The sequence below is a fragment of the Chrysemys picta genome, chromosome 2, assembly GCF_011386835.1.
Source record: "Chrysemys picta bellii isolate R12L10 chromosome 2, ASM1138683v2, whole genome shotgun sequence".
NCBI classification, from domain to species: Eukaryota; Metazoa; Chordata; order Testudines; family Emydidae; genus Chrysemys; species Chrysemys picta.
In genome coordinates, this window is record NC_088792.1 from 242,626,244 (window position 1) to 242,642,753 (window position 16,510).

The following is a 16,510-nucleotide window of genomic DNA, read 5'->3' on the forward strand; positions in this document are numbered from 1 at the left end:
CATAAGACTGAATTTAATGCCCCTGTGCAATTTGTAGACAAGGCAAGATATTAAAGTACCATGTACCTCTCATCTTTCATAGCCCAAGTGTTTTGTCTTTTTAATGGTCCTGGCTTCCACATGTAAATCCCAAATGTTATGAGCTTTTATTCTGTGAAGTTTCCTGTCTCTCGAATGAGATGGTATCAACAAAGCACATATTTTCCTCAGTCTCAGTGGAGCTCAGCATGGCTACCAGCATCTACAGCATCTCTAAATTTATAGCTAAACAAATGCTACTGGCCCTGGAAAAAACAAGGGAAAGTTGCTGACTTGTTGCCCAACAATGTGTGTAAGATCTATAATTGAAACACAGATTTCATGGCAGCTGTGGTAAACGGTACAGCGGTGTAAGATTAGAAAGAATTCCTTCTATGCCTAATGTCATGGAGTACTTTGCTGTACTTTCTGCTAAGTAGCTATAAAAAAAAGACATGCAGCTAAAGCCTATTGTATATGAAATTGAGGGTTTAAAAAATGGCCAGTTAGAAGTGCACAGATGAAAAATTATTAGTGAAGATGGCTATGCAAAATCAAAGACAGAGACTTGTCAACACAGAAGTACCAGTATGTATTTCAGGTTGCTGCCAATGTAATGAAATATCTACCTTTAACTGTAACCCAGCACATGCTCTGTAGACCATTGCACCACAAGAAAACAATGAGATATTTGAGAGCTACTGAACCTTGTAGATTTTTATAGTGGATCAACTTTAAATCCTGCAATATGGGTGTTCCAGTACTAAATAATTGATACTTAGCACTTATGTATCTCCTGTCATGTGTCAAGCAGTTTACAGCTGTTATCTAATTAATTCACAATGGTCCTGTGAAATAGGTGAAACATTATTATCTTCCTTCTACAGATAGAGGATCTGAGGCACAAAGAGATTGAGTGATTTGCCCAAATCCTCAGAGGATGTCAGTGTTAGAACTGGGATTAGAAATGAGGGGTGCTGGTTTTCTGTTCATGCCCAAATCACTAACTTGTTCCTTTCTGTATAATTATGATGTACTGGGGGAAAATCACAGACATCTGCATGGGGTGTTGCTGAAGTGTGAGTAATATATTCTGCAGTAGTCTAAAGGTTTTAGCTTTGATTGCTTTAAGATTTTTTACCGTGTTTTCCTCCTTCAGGATTCTTAATTTATTTTGATGTGTTTTTTTTATTTCTCCATTCCAATTTAGCATATTTTTAAAGTAGTGAAACAAGAATCAGTAAAGTCTTGTCTAGATTACAACATTTTATTCAGTTTCTAACTAGTTTTAAAACTCAACTCAACTCAATGCATGGCTCATGTCCTCAAAACTGTACATCTCCCATCTATAACAGTGTAGCTGATCTTTCTGTAGGGCAGGGCATGATTGTCAGAATCAGTCTAGAATGAGTATTTTACTGTGTAGAAAGCAGTGTCTAGCCATGTTCAAGTAACTGTGAGCCAGTCCGCCTGCTTCCCAGATCTCTCTGGCAGGTCATCACAAAGTGTATTGTGTCATCAGCTGTACAAAGTGATCTGTATTCAGGTCCTTCTAAAACTCTAATTCCTCCCAACTATCCCACAGGATAATACTGCCTATGTAACAAGGAAGCGGGGGATTGATTCAAAATGCCAACAACTTGATTTTGACAGCCATAGCAAGGCACAGCAAGCACCTCAGCATCCATTTTTGCTGGTAGATGAACTGTTGTGCTAGCAACTATCTGGAACCACCTGTCTAAAAATGGCTAAGTCATCAGTGTGCACCAAATCTGATAGTATGATGAGCACCTTGCTTGCTTTCCAGATGAAGGAGAGTAACAAGCAGATCTGAGCTCAGCAAAGTGAAATCGGCAGCAGATTTCTGTCACCAACTGTGACTTTAACTGAAGTATCAACCAATGTCTCCTAAAAATCAATGTAATTCAAGTTCAGTATCACTGAGTGAAAGACCACAGGCAAGGGTCCAGCAAGGAACCATTTGCCCCTTTTATGAAGAACTGAGCAGGATCCTCTGCACCAGACATACCTCTGAGACTTATATTGTCAAGGGTTTTGTTCCCCTTCTCCTCTGATAAGGGGGATGATGATGATGATTGGGAGGAAGAAAAGGTGTCCGCAGCCATTAAAGATATCATGATCTTTATTATAGCTGTGGGTGGGGAGGTATAGGAACTGGGGTGTGGAGTGCTGAAGTTTGGGGTTCGTGATAGCTCTGGGGACTATCGATAGTGGCACTCACAGGACAACAACATAAGTACCTAGACTGACATATTCATTGCTCATTAATATTGCACTACCACATCCAAACTCTAAGTCTGGTCACTGTTGCCATTACACTAGTAGAAGCAACAACTAATAACAGAGGGAGTGTGTTGATGTCATTCCTTGGCATGCTGCTGCCTATTCAAATTTTCCTGTTCCTGTAACTCTGTACAAATGCAGCACAAAGAGTAATGCCAGTCCCTGCCTCCAACTACAGTGTCTAGCCCAAATTTCCTAGCTCCACATTGGTTCAGCACATCAAGGCCACCCATTCTGTTTGTTCTTACAGTGAAGCAACCTGTAATTAGGAAGTGTCGTGGTGTACTCGGAAAATACTCCTTTCCCGTTGACTGGAGCAACCATGATGGCATCCAAATCTGACAAATTTAAAACCACTAAAGTGTCAAAAAGTTAATCAGTATGCTTATGCTTTCAGGGCTCAATCCTGTAAGGTTCTGAGTACTTTGGTCCACTCCCCAAAGTACTTCACACGTTTCACTTTAAGCATGTGGGTAGTCCCATTGAAATTGCAATATTTACAGTGATGGACTGTGTTTTAATGACAGGTGTCCACTGAAACTTGCTGCTCACAGAGGTCACAGGGAAATAAATATATATGAAAATAATTGAATGTAGGTGTCTGCCTTTTGGGTCTGATATATCAGGGTCACATCTGAGATTAGATAAAGTTCAAAGATAATGTTGATAGACATTTCCCCTTCTCAGCCAAATTTGTAGGGCTGCCAGTTTTTGGTGTTGTTGCAAACTTACATTGAACATGTGTTGCATATTGTTATCTTGCTCCACCCAAAGCTCTGCAACCTTCACACAAAGAGAAATGCACTGATAGGCTGGTAGGTATCTAAGACAAACCTGCGTTGGCAGCCGGCAGCCAGAAGCAAGTGCCAAGCCCCAATCCTTTGTGTGTTTGTGTGTATAATGCTCTAAATAATCTCTAGGGAAAGAAAAACTTTAGATGGAAGGAGTTTTTCCAAGATAATCTATATAAAATGAGGGGCTGGGAAGATGACAAAATGGTCTCCTTCACAGAAAAAATGTGCAGAAAGGAGAAGGAAGCTGAGGAAATGTGGATAGAAGAAAAAAAATAGGAGGATAGAGATGAGGGAGAGAACAGGCAGTAAAAACGGCTGTGCTAGACATGTCAAACCATGTTAATTGTTATTCCAATGGCATGTAATAAGACAGTTACATTAAACATGGTTACATATGTAGTGCAGATATTCCCTAAAATCCACAACCTAATCCTGCTTTCAGTTACATAGGAATAAATTGATAGTAACTCCTTTGACATCAGTGTATTTACACAAATGTAAACTCTGGAGAAACTAGCAGAATGATTTTTGCAACAGCATTATGAATGGATATCAGAGGAGCAAGATTGCATTTAGACATTGCTTCATACTTTTCTCTAGAGCCTCACATTCAGACTAAAATGATGCCCAGATTATGGGGCTGGGTGAGCAGCAGGATTGGAGATTTTATCCACAGTAATCAAGAAAGGAGGCTGGGAGGATGCTTTGGGGGGAGAGGCGGGAGATTAAGAACTCTGTGTTAGCCATGTTGAGACATCCATAGGTCATCCATGGGAATGTGTCAGAGATAAGCAGAGATTTTGGTCTGGACAGAAAGAGACACGTCTGGAGGAGAGCGAGAGAGAGAGGGGGAGATGTAAGTTGTCAGCATAGAGTTGAATTTGTGTTTGCAGATGAGATTACCCATAGATAAAGTGTAGAAGGGGAAGAAAATGTGATCAAGGACAGAGCCATGTGCAGCCCCCACAGAAAGTTAGAGGGGGAATGAGGAGTATCTTCTAAAGGACATGGTGAAGAAGTGATTAGAGTTGCACTGGTCTCCTGCTGAATCTGGAGACAGATGTTTATGGATATTGGTTAAGGGCAAATATCTCATGTGCATATGTGGGGTGTCAGGCATTTCATGGGAAAGGGGTGTCCCATTAAGTGGGAGCATGTATGGAATGTGAATCTCTTAAAGGTTACTTATTGAGGAGCATTTGTCTCCCAGGGAGAATGTACAGGAAATGTGTTTTCTAGGACAGTTTAGGGAACCACAACTGACCTTCCCACCATAATATTGTTTTCTCTAGAGAGCATGGGTCAGCCAGCCACCAGCCACCTCCCCATATATATTTTAGCTAGAGCAGAAGCTGGTGGTTTGCTTCACCTCATATGTATCTCATTTGGATTTTGTTGTGATACACTTTGTACAACCTTCCCTTTATTGAGGTACTCCTTTTTCATTTACCATGCCCTTATTGAGGTGGTTGGCAAAGACAAAAGTTTCTAATCTGCTGTATCAGTAGATATACTGCAAACTAAGATTTTTATTCTATATTTCCACATGGATAATGTTATCAGTGTGGTTTGACAGCTCTGCCTCCATATTTTATTAGTCTTTCTGGCCTTATGTGAATGTTTCTGTGGTTTGATTTGAACTGTTCTCACCTATTTGAATGTTCTTGTCAGACTGTAGCGTTCAAGGTCAATAAGAGACGTAAAGCTGTACCTTGCTAGAGAAGAGTTGCCAGTCTGCTGGAATTTCAGAGCAGACGCCTGGAGCTTATAAAAGGTCAGATTTTCATTCTTGGATTATTTGGAGTCAGACTGTGCCAGAGTGTATAAAAGTAGATAGCTCAGCTCGGATTTTCATTCTTGAATAGAGATTTGGATTTCAGTTGCGTGTCATGCAAGCAAATTCCAATGACAAATGTATAATAGTCACTTACTTACAGTGATTATGATGTTCACTGAATCAAATCTGGAAGCTGTTCCTTAAATGGATAAAAATGTTATGCTGTAGAAGTCCCATATGTATGTATTGATTCATTGATTAGATGTATACATTGATTCTGATCTTCTCTTTATTGTATGCTCATTTGATCAGATTTCATAGGGAAAACTCTCTTATTTTGCCTCTTAGTTGCTGATGCCAAATAAACTCTGCTGTTTATTTTTTTTATGCTAGTTTACCTTTCATTGAGTAAAAATGAATGTAGGTCATGGACTGGTTACTGAACTGTAGCATAACTGTGATGGGATTTGGCATGTCCGCTGCTATGTACTGTGCTGACAGTATATCACTATATGCCTACTGAAATAAAAAGGGATAGAAAAGGTCTGTCTAATCTTTGTCTATGTGTGGTAGATTCTGCTGTTTGTCAAAAAAGAAAATGTAAATAAACTGGCAAATCTCCGTGTGTTATGAAGGCAGCAGAACCTATCTCCATATACTGCCCTTTTTGGTTTGGCAGCTCTTCCTACAAAGATCTGACTGTTAATGGGATTTCCATCCACGCCTACCATGCTTTCCATATCCAGGCATGCATCTCAGTGAAGTAAAAGACAGTGACAATCTGGCTCTTTGGCTGTGACATGCCTCCTAACTATGGCATTCCTCAATCAAAAGCACAGTGTGACATGCCTTTCTCAAACTGCCAGGCATGCCATGTGCAACATGCCACCAACCGCCGCAGTCCCACTCCTACTTTGCGTAATCATTTTCCATGTTGTTGTATTCTTTTCTCTCACAAAAGCTGTTACATAAAAAGGATATTTTATTTTTGCAGTGTGTTTTGAATAATTATGCCCGGATTATTTTATAAGATTATTGGGCCATCTTCCACACTGCAGTACAGTCACTTTGCACCACTTTATGGTGCAAAATAGCCTTAAAACAAGTATAGCTGATCATGTAAGGCAAGCTCACACCAGTATCAAATGGTATACAGACAGTGTAGTAACTTTTATGCCTCCCCTCTTCTTGCTGCTACAAGGGCCTTAGCCAGGACTTCTCTGTAAATCAACCATCCTCAGCTGCCATGTTGGCACCTGGAAGCTGTTGGCAATTGACATAAATTTGATCATAGCAGCCTTTCTTCTGTTTTAATTTATGCCCAGGGACTGGCCCAGCCCAGCATACAATTGACCCATGATTAGTGGAGTGCTAAAGCCACCTTTGCACATCCCCTCCCCTCTAATTGCACTGTGTTCTATGGGTGCAGCCAAGAATCAGGGCCCATATCCATATTGTTTCAAATCCTGTTCACCTTACTCAAGTGAAAAGCCCCACTGTCCTCAGTTGGGCTACTTGCATAAGAAAACTGAGCCGGATTTTGCCTATTGTATCTGTCCCAGGGGAGAAGTTGCATATTGATTCAAAATCCACCAGCAAGTGTTTCACATCCATGCACTGTTAACTAGTGCTGGCTCTTCTGTTTGGATTTTTCACGTAGATGACAGCTGTGCAAAATCCCCTTTGGATGGACAGTTTCTTATTGACTAGGAGTGAGAGGAGGCTACCAGGTGTTATTTATTCCAGTAATCTCTTGAAATATGTTGCAGTCCTGAAATAGATTCCTCATATTCAGACATAAGTGTATATATAACTGGAATGTAGCTAAAACCTCTCTGCTTTGGCCAAACTACACCCCATCTTGTTTTTCCTGAAACATAGGAGTGGATGATGTGTGTATTCGTCTGACCTACTGAAACATACTTTATGGGTGACTGTAGTATTGTAGCAGAGAAGCAGTTTAGCACGAAGGCTTGTGTTAGCATCTAATAATGTACCTGGATTATTCTCCCTATTCATGCTTTACATGTACAGATATGAGAGCAGAATGAAGCCATCTGTCAATAATCTTCTCGGAGACAGTACATAATTAGCATTATTTTAAAAAAAAATCAGTTTCCATGTCATGTCACCTGTATTTGGAATATTTTATTGAATTAAGTCTTTCAACTAAAAATGGAGAGCAGATTTATCGACATGTTAACTCATATTTACATTTTATCATCATTGTACTGACTGTGTTTTGCAGTAATTATGCAAAGATGGGTTATAAGAAGCTATATATTCTATATTTAGCATTTATTCAAAGTACAGTTTATCTGGTACCTTGTTTGTTTCTTGTTTTAAAAACAAAATAGGAATAAGTAGAGCATTCTCCTCTCTGCAATTAAAATCATAGATAACAACCTTGCCAACATTCTTTAAACCTAATCAGTAGTAATACTCCTGAAATGGGTGATAGTCTTGGCTCTATTTCATTACTTCCACAGTTTTCCTCTCCTACTTCCACTTTCCTGCTTCCTATCCCATTTTGTCATTGTAGCAAATTTGATCTTTCTGGTGAAACAGAAGTTTATCTGTGACCAAAGTCCATCTGTTACAGTGCTATCATTCAGCATTACTGTATGCAGATATGTTCTCTGGGAGTAAACATGGCCTTCTAATTAAGGCACTGGACTGGGACTCAGGAGATCTGTGTTTGGTATCCTGCTCTTCCACAGACTTCCTGTGTAACCATGGGCAAACTGGTATTTTCAAAAGCACCTAAGTGATGTAGGAGCACAAATCTCATTAAGCATTTTTAAAAATCCCACCTTTTAAACTTTCTGTGTCTCATTTCCCCATCTGTAAAATGGTCCATTTACTAATGGTTGTGATATGCCCAGATACTTCAGTGATTTAGGAGTGTGAGGTGGTTTTTATATACCTACATACTTACAAGTTCTTAAGTCACTTGGCAGTGATTTAAACTGAGCTTGTTTTGCTGACCTTTGATATTTTATTTCTTCTGGAAACTGCTCTGTTGGATAGTGCATTGACCGTAAGCACTGGAGAGGTTTAACAGAATAAATATTTGCTGCACACAGTTGTAAATTCATTAGGTATTTATCTTCTGCTTAAGCTTTCAAGGCTGGTCATTTCTTAACCAAATAATGATAGCTGCTGGAATATCTTAATTTCATGATTTGCAGAAAATATTTGCCTGCAAGAAAAAGGGGAAGGGGACAAGATGGATCTTAGGTTGACAAATAATTAATGACAAGCTTATGAACCAAAAAGGTCCTTTGTTGCCAATATCTGAAGAAGGGATATTTGGGGAGAGGGCCAAAAACATTTTAGTATGACTATTTGTTGAGCCAACTAAAGGTATCACATTCTCTACTTTGTCCAATTCATTTCATGATGAAATGCAAAGGCAAAGGAGTGACAAATATAAGTCAAAACCATACAATGTGAGACAGCTTACCAATTGTGACTGATTCCACATATTTTTTTTTACTGATTCTACATTTGTCACTTACCTGTGAACCTGTGCTGAAAGATTACAGTTTTCTGTAGTTCACAGTGAACTTATTTTGTTTGTACAATGGAATCAAGTAAAGTTCACTGGAAAGCTATAATCGTAAAGGCTTTCCTGTGGTTTGTAGGAATTCTTAATGGAAGTGATTGCTCTTAAAAAAAAAATGGAAGAAAACAATTCAGAAAAAGAGTTGGCGTGACTCTTCTTTTTGTAGTAAAAAATGTATCCCTTATTTCCATAAATGGCTCTATTATGTGTTCTTTTTCTATGTGAAGTAGATTAAATGTGCCTCTCAGCAAGACTGCTAAAGCCACCTGTTTATAATGACCAAACAACTATGAGCTGCTCCAAATGGAATTTGATGATCTCATAAATGTTTCTGTCTCTCAGTAGGTGAGGAAGAAACCATTTCTGAGGGATTAACGCCTGTGCTAAGATTTATGAATTAAAATTGCAGTAGGGGTCAGTTTTATATGCATGTGCTAAAAACAAAAGTGAGATAATACATTAACTGATGGCATGTAATGAAGGGTAAGATTATACCAGCGATTCCTTTGTGAAACTGAAAACATGTATTTATCTTTTTCAATACTGAGTTTTCAAATCATTGCCATATATTTTGCTGAATCTAGTACCGTTAAAGGAACACACAAGGAATGAGATTTTTTACAGGCCACTCCTACAAATGACCTGATCTTTCTAGCTCAATAGTACCAGGAGTTGGTGCTTCTCCTGTGACATTTTCATAATAGGAATCACTAAAGCAGTATAAATTGTCAGCAGAGGACCAAATCCCAGCAATATGAAATGTCTGAAGTGAAGGTAATAATACATTTATATCAGAAGGACTATTCTTTACTAATTCATAAAAGTAATATGAGGACTCCTAGGTTAATGTTCATGCATAGTCTGAGTGAGGTATTGGGATGAATTTATAGAGCCACATGATCCCATGTTAAAAATCTTTACAGGCTGCAATTTGACCCTCTAACCTGGCTGAACAATGCTTTAATAGCCTCTTACTCATATTCTCAATCAAACAGTAGTGGGAAAATTCTGAGGCCAGAGATGAAAGGGTCTGAGCAGCTGTTTTATTGGGCTCGTTTCTGATCTCTCTTGAAAAAAAAGTGAGTAACTTGGAATATTAAGGGTATCTTTGTACTCTATAAGGGCAACATAACTTACACATACTCCTTTGTTTGTTTTGGCAGGCATGTGGATGCAGATCTGGCTGTGAACAGGGTTTCCATGTCTTTGTTACTGCCAAATATAACCCACATATACCTAGGAAAATATATGGCCTTCTACTTAGGCATTTTTGGGCTTGCTTCACTAAAGGACTTAGGTGCCTAATTGATAGTTTATGTGCCTAAATCCCGGAAATCAGGCCCCGCTGGGATTCACAAGACCCCCACTTAGCTGTTGCCATACCTTGTTGGTGCTTAAACTCACTCAGTACCTATATTTTTGCAATAAAAGTTCCCTAGACACCTATGTTTCTGCTTCCGCTCATGCACGCTTTAGCCTTAGGGTACGTCTATACTTACCTCCGGGTTTGGCGGTAAGCAATCGATCTTCTGGGATCAATTTATCGCGTCTTGTCTAGATGCGATAAATCGATCCCGGAAGTGCTCGCCGTCGACACCGGTACTCCTGCTCCGCGAGAGGAGTACTCGGAGTCGACGGGGAAGCCTGCCTGCCGCGTGTGGACCTGTGGTAAGTACCTTGTAGTTCAAACTAAGATACTTCGACTTCAGCTACGTTATTCACGTAGCTGAAGTTGCGTATCTTAGTTCGAACTGGGGGGTTAGTGTGGACCAGCCCTATGTCTACATGTCTGGAAGCCGCAACCCCAAGGCGATGTGCAAACCAGGGGAAGATAGGCATTCCTAACTCACCCTGCAAGGCCCAATCCAGTAGGTGTGCTGAGAGCTCACCTACTGGATTGGGCCCCCATAGGCAAGCTCACACAAAACAGCTGGGGAGGGGGCCCCCCATCATAACTTTTAGTCCAGTAGTTTTGGTAGTCACCTGGGATGTGGGAGATCATTGGTTCAAATCCCTCTCTTTATCTGAAGGGGAGAAGGGATTTGAACAGTGATCTGCCATCACTCAGGTGAGTGCCCTAACCAGTAGGCTATGGGATAGTCTGATATCAGGTATTTCTGTTAAAGTTCTTCCCTTGTGACTAAATAATAAATAATGGAGATATCCTATCTCCTAGAGCTGGAAGGGACCTTGCAAGGTCATCGAGTCCAGCCCCCTGCCTTCACTAGCAGGACCAAATACTGATTTTGCCCCAGATCCCTAAGTGGCCCCCCCAAGGATTGGGCTCATAACCCTGGGTTTAGCAGGCCAATGCTCAAACCACTGAGCTATCCCTTCCCCCATAATGACTCTTTCAATAATGAAAGAGTCATTGGGGCAGGGGGACTGGATCCTAGGTCTCCCACATACATGCTCTAATGAATAGTCATTCTCATGCTGGCTCACTCTGGCCTCCTCCTCATTTCCCCAGCTTCTTTCAGAAACAGTGTAGTTACCTACTGCCAAGAGAGGGTTTGCAGCTGAGAATCTCAAGCAGAGAAAGGTGCCCAGACTTGGGCACCAAAGTGCCTGAGGTGGGCAGGTTTTAGGACACACCCCTGGCTTTGGCGTAGCCCACTGGCTAACTTAGGCAAGAAGCCACTTCGCTTGCTGGTTTTTGAGAGTCTCTCCCCATTCATTGCACAGAGAGCCTAGATGCCTAACTCAGCCTTTGTGAATCTAGCCATTTGTGCCTACTGTGTGTCTTTTTCTCACTGGCCAATATGGTATGAGCTTTCTGGCTCTTCTTCACTATTCTGTCACAGTCCTCATTCTAACAGTGATTAGCATTACTGAGAAAAATATCTATCCACCACTGTATAGTCTAAACAGCATATGTGTGAGAAGGAAATACACCCTTCCAACTTTGATCTCTTAGCCAGCAATACCCCTTGGTCACTTGCATTGGAATTGTTAGTGTACTTGTCCAAATTAGACTGCTGGCTCCTGGATTAGGGATCTTGTTTTTCATGTGTCTGTACAGGGAGGTGTATATTTATGGTGTACTTTAAATAATGAAGAAGAGAGGTAAAATATAGAAGTGATATTCTGCTAATCAATCAATGACAGTGCTAATTTTGGGTCCCCTGAGCAAAGTGCAAGTAAAAGGACTTTTGCAGAGGAGCTATGTAAGGGCTGATATGAACGGAATCCTCCTCTGCTGTCTGGTGGTGGTCTGTGAAACATAAGCACACCCGCTCCAGGCTCTATAGCTTCTAGCAGTCTCTGTACCCACTGATCTCATCACCACTAACCCAACAGGGGCTTTGGTCAGTGGATCCTCATAGCTGCAAATCCAGTCTCCTGCCATTCCCCCATACTCAGACTGTGCTGTGCACTGCCATGGAAGATGCCTCTGTTGAGCACTTTTCATGGACATGTAGGGCTGTAAATTCCTTCTGTGAAGCCTCTTCACAGCCTGCCCCATCACTCCCCATGGCAGTCAGTTCTAATACTTCATGGTCCTTGTGCAGCTGCACAAGATAGGAGCAGGATATGTCTTACAGTGCTGAAAGCATGCAGATTAACAATATATTTGCACATAAGCATCTATCCCCAAAGTACCTTCTAAGGCTGGGTCTACACTACCCGCCTGAATCGGCGGGTAGAAATTGACCTCTCGGGGATCGATTTATCGCGTCCCGTTGGGATGCGACAATCGATCCCCGAATCGACACTCTTACTCCACCAGCGGAGGTGGGAGTAAGCGCCGTCGACGGGAAGCCGCAGAGGTCGATTTTGCCGCCGTCCCTACAGTGGGGTAAGTCGGCTGCGATACGTCGAATTCAGCTACGCTATTTGCGTAGCTGAATTTGCGTATCTTAAATCGACCCCCCCCCCCCGTAGTGTAGATGTAGCCTAATAAAGATCATGCCTAACATGATCAAGTGAGCTCACCTCAAAAGGAAGTGTGAACATTGTAAGAGATACGAATAGATTGGGAGTTGGGACCATTGTTATGGTTTATGTAGGGATTAGTTTCAGCTTTTGTGTATGTGTATTTTGGTACTCACCTTAATATTTCTGGCACAGCAATTAGGGTTGATGGCTAGGGAAAAATACTGGCTTTCCCTGTAGTCATCTGCACTTTTTTCCAAACTGTTCTGATACCCTTCAGTTTTATCTGTTCCCAGTTGACTGAATATTCACCTTAAACTGTACAATTCAAGGTCAACGTGAGACACAAAGCTCTACCTTTGCAGAGAAGAGCCACCAATCTGCTGGAATTTAAGAGCAGACATGTCCGAAGTTTATAAAAGCAAACAGCTTAGATCAGATTTTCATTCCTGGATTACTCTGAGTCAGACTGTGCCAAAGTGTATAAAAGCAGAGAGCTCAGCTCACATTTTCATTCTTGTATTGAGACTTGGATTTCAGTGTGCGTGCCATGTATGCGAATGCCTGTTGCAAAAATATAGTAGTCAACTAGTTAGAGAAATTATGGGGTACTATGTGTTCAATTCCTATGTTGTTGTTTTAAAGAGCAGAAATTCACCTGTAACGTTTTTTTAACTTCACCTTTGATATAGGGCTCCAGACTCCACAGGAAAGATACACAGCTGAACATTTGTCTCACTGAAATTGCAACACTCAGGGGAAAATATCTATTTAGCAACTTGTGTTGAGCTCAATGCCAAAAACTTTGTTATGTGTACCTAGACTGATAGATTAGATTAGATGGCTGAATCGATTCTGGCCTTTAAATCTATCAATATTTATAAAGCCCCTATTGCCATATTATTTATGGACTTGATCCAAAACTCATGAAATCAAAGGGAATCTTTCTATTGACTTCAATGGGTGTTCTACTGTGCCCTAGGTGTTACATGTGGCATAATCTGGTCCTTAGTAACTATTGATATCCATAAGATACCGAGGTTTTTATTTCTGATGTATGTTTCTTTCCAGTCTGGTTTTCCTTTTACCTTTGTACTTATTTTTTCAAAAATAACCCTTTTCAAACATTGTGTAATATATAGCAGTGAACAGGTATAATTGACTCTCCATGGGCTTTTTAACACTATTGATACCCTAGTATTATCCCAAGCAATCGTTAAAGGGTCAGTTTTTATGAACATTTGCCTAAGTATGTGCCATCACTATAACAGCCTGCCTCAACCACTACATTCTCCAGCTTCATGCTCTCTCTCATCTGTCTGTCTTCTGAGTCATTTATGCTTGTGGCAAGCTTATTTTAGTCTCCTATTGTTCTGTCTTCTTCCTTCTTCTTAACTTTCAAAGCACTCTATAGCGTAGGCCCTGCCTACTTTTCCCCTCTTGTTTTCTTCTAAACCGCTTTCCATTCCATGTGGTCCATCCCACCTTCTCTCCTGATTGTTCCCTTTGGGTGACATTTTCAAAAATACTTAAAGGCCAGATATTCAAAGATATTTAGGCACTTTAAAATGCAGATCGGCACTTCATGAGATATTCAAAAGCACCTAAGCAGGTTAGGCACCTAAATCCCATTAATTTCCGTAGTTAGGTGCTTTTTCAATATCTCACAAGATGCCTACCTGCATCTTTAGGAGCCTAGATACATTTGATCTATCCCTAAGTGATTTAGGTGCCTGTGACCTGATTTCAAAAGTGACTTAGGAAGCTAGGTCCCATTGACTTTGACTTTCAGTGAGACTTAGGGCATATGCAGCAAATGACTCTTTATGTGGGGAGGCTTGCGTGAGTGCTGGGAGCTCCCTAGAAGTGGGGGGGGGCACGGTACCATGGACCCATCCCCACCCTGCCTCTTCCCCTGAGGCCCTGCTCCGCCTCTTCCCACAAGGACCCACCCTCCATCTGCCTCTTCCCCAGACCTGTCCTTTCAGCATTCTCATGACTCTTTGAACCCTCTCCAATTTATCAACATCTTCCTTGAACTGTGGACAACAGTACTGGACACAGTATTCTGGTAGCGGTCGGACCAGTGCCAAATACAGAGTTCATATAACCTCCCTACTCCTATTCAATATTTCCCTGTTTACATATCCAAAGATTGCATTAGTCCTTTTGGCCACAGTTAGGGTTACCATATTTCAGCAAGCAAAAAAGAGGACGGGAGGAGCCCTGCCCTAGCCCCGCCCCCATCCTGCCCTAGCCCCCCCCTGCCCCTCCCACTCCCCCCCCCCCCTCAGAACCCCTAACCCTCCCCCTGCTCCTTGTCCCCTGACTGCCCCCTCCTGGGACCCCTGCCCCTAACTACCCCCCAGGACTCCACCCCCTACCTAAGCCTCCCTGCCTCTTGTCCCCTGACTGCCCCCTCCTAAGACCCCACCCAACTGCCCCCCAGGACCCTACCCCCTACCTGTACCCTGACAGCCCAAAACCTTATCCACACCCCCACCCCCAGAAAGCCCCCCCTGAACTCCCGACCCCCCCGTCTCTTGACTGCCCCCTCCAAAACCTCCCTGTCCCTTCTCTGACTCCATGGCCCCCTTGTTGTTGGCCTTCGCCTAATGTCTCTGTGAACTTGCTCAGGAACGGCCTGAGCAGTTTGTCCCGTCCCCGCACGCTGGGCAGCAGTGGGGGAGGAGCTCCAGACTGCCGGAGGCGAATGCAGGGAGGGAGGGAGTGATCTCTGCTGCAGAGGAGGCGGAGGACGTGCTCTCTCTGGCTGTCGGAGCCCCATGTAAGTGGCACCATCAGGCCGGCTGCCCTGTTAGCCGCGCGCGCTCTGCATGGGGGGAAGTCCGGAAATTTACAAATTCCCCCCGGACGCTAACTTTAGCTCAAAAAGCCGGACATGTCCGGGGGAATCCAGACGAATGGTAACCCTAGCCACAGTGTCACACTGAGAGCTCATGTTCAGCTGATTATCCACCATGACCAGTTTTTAATCCATTTAATGCTTACCATAGTGATTTTTATATTGTTCTAGTTGCTTAATCAAAATGTTGTGCAGTGCCAAATCAAATGACTTACAGAAGTCTATGTACATCACATCAACACTAATTGTAATCAAACTTGTAATCGCATCAAAAATGATATCAAGTTAATTTGACAAGATCTAGTTTCTATAAACCCAGGTTAATTGACATTAATCATATTACCTTCCTTTAATTCTTTATTAATTAAGTCCCTCATTCAGCCATTCCATTATTTTTCCCAGGATCAATTTCATGCTAACAGACCCATAATTAGCCAAGTCATGTTGTTTACCCTTTTTAAATATTGGCACAACACTTGTTTTCCTCTAGTCTTCTGGAACTTCCATTGTGTTCTAAGACTTATGGGAAATCAACATTAACAGTCTAGAGAGCTCCTCAGTCAGCTCTATTAAAGAATGACCTGTCAGCAACCCTCCCTCCCTCCCCATTTAAGTTGGAGAGACTCTGAACTTAGGCATCTCTGCTGATCATAGCTGTAGTAGTATTGCAGAAGGAAACAAGGGTCTCCCCAATAGGCAGATATCAGACCATTTGAGCTTTATAGGTCCAAAATAACACATTAAACTTCACCTTGAAGCCAGTAAGTAACCAGTGCAGATCATGGACTGCAAAATTGCAAACTTGATTATCAAATAGCAAATGCACACCTTTAATCAAGGGGGATGACGTAATCACTGCCATTGCTTCCAGTTGATTCCCATACCTACCAATATAATGTCTTATATGGATTGAGCTTCAACCAGTCAGCCCTCACTCATACCCCATTTCAGTACTATGCTGGAGAAAAGTTAATTGGTTATTCTTGTAGTGGAGCCTTGAAAATCAACTTCCAACTGGGAGCTCTGGGTCAGGCTGTGTGTTCCCCACATATGTAATTCACCTGCAGGCTGCGTGCAAGTCAACAAGTATGATTAGAGTTTTGCGTGCAATTTGGTGTATAACTCCCTACTTAGTGAAGTCAAAATGGAAGGAAGGAAGTTCTTGGAGACTACCTTCATATAGCGTAATGATTTTGCAGCTTAATAGGATTCCTCTTTATAGAAAGTAGCTCCTTTAAAAAGGCTAGGAAAGTGGATATTCACTCCAAATGTTGCCTTGGTGCAGTTAGACTGTTTGTGAAGCCAAT